Genomic DNA, 1456 nt, shown 5'->3' with positions numbered 1-1456 from the left:
GAAGGATGACCCACTGTCCACGAAACACTGAGCAACACGGTCGTGAATTCGTGCGTTCTGGGCCAGGTAGCAGTATAGTTTGTCCGAATGAAATGCTAGTTGCTTCGAGTTGTTGCTAGCGACTTCATCAGATGTTGGCGGCGCAGAAGGCTTACTGCCAGAGCTTCCTGCACTTGTTGGATCGGTAGGTTGCCACCCTACCGAGCTGGGCCGTTTTTTGGCGGCCCAGATTCAGCAGCAGCGGTGACGTCGCGAGCCTTCGTACGGCACTCGTCCTCTGTGTGGTTTTTCCTCTTGCAGTAGTTGCATCGTTTGACCGGATTATCCTTAGAGGCGTCTTTCATCGACTTGCTGTTGCCGGAACTGCTGTTGTTTGTTTTGGCGTTCTGTTTCGCCGGCTCATTTGCAGGAGGCCGCGTGTTAGCGGGCTTGGCGTCCTCATAGCGCTGAGCTAACTAGATGGCTTTCTCTAGCGTCTCGGGACGTTTTGCGAGTTGTATCCACTAGTGTCGGCGCGCAGATTCTGCTGGAAAAGCCAGCGCTTGACGACTTCGGGCAGTTCTGTATCCACTTGTGAGAGGAGATGTAAGAACCGCGAAGTGTACTCCTGCTGCGACTTGCCAGGCTTCAGCTCATACATCTTCGTCAGCGTTTTGTACTTGAAGTCCTTGTCGCGGAATCGAGCACGGATGCGCTCTTTGAAGACACTCCATGTAAATGGACTGGCACCGAGCGAGATCTTCACATCACGATACCATGCTTGTGCGTCCGTACCGAGGTTGGCAAAGACCATATCGGAAAAATTGGAGGAAAACTCGTGCATCTCGGTACGCAACTCGGAGTAATACTGCTCTGTGCTGAAAATCCAAGCTCCAGGTCATCCTGATCGCTGCCGTCGAAGCGTGGCGGGTCGTACTTCTTGCGAGATGGTCTTGGACGCGTTTGAGCTTGCCGAATCTGTTGTTGGATCTGCGTCGCTTGTTGTTGCGTAATTTGCAGGGTGTGCTGCAATAACTGCGCCAACATTTCAGGCGTTAAGGTAGCCTGCGCGGAAGATGACTGCGTCGATGAGCCTTGTGCTGTGGGGTCTTGAGCTGAGGGTCCTTGTTCGCCTTGCTCAGCCGCTGTAGGCGGCGGGGGAGGGGTGTAGCAGTCCGGGGGTACATCTCATCGCGTCCCTCGCGGATTCGTGCGTGGGCGCTGGTGAGGGCGTTCGTCACGCGTGTCCGAATCCGTGGTTGGTGGCATCGCTCGCTTAATAATAGTTAATTAACTGTCACGAACTCAGCTTAAGTCGTCCAGCGACATAAAAACAACGATCTGCATAGTAGAGTGAAGCAGCGAACTATACAGATCGTTGTCCTTTCTTGACCAAGTCTTTTGAGAATGTACTCCACCTTACGACTTCCGTTTTGGTCTTCGCTTATAACTGCTACCTCAATCCACCGAACTCGGG

The sequence above is a fragment of the Phytophthora parasitica genome (genome assembly GCF_000247585.1).
Source record: "Phytophthora parasitica INRA-310 unplaced genomic scaffold supercont2.93, whole genome shotgun sequence".
In the NCBI taxonomy this organism is placed as follows: domain Eukaryota; phylum Oomycota; class Peronosporomycetes; order Peronosporales; family Peronosporaceae; genus Phytophthora; species Phytophthora nicotianae.
This window is presented reverse-complemented; position numbering follows the sequence as displayed.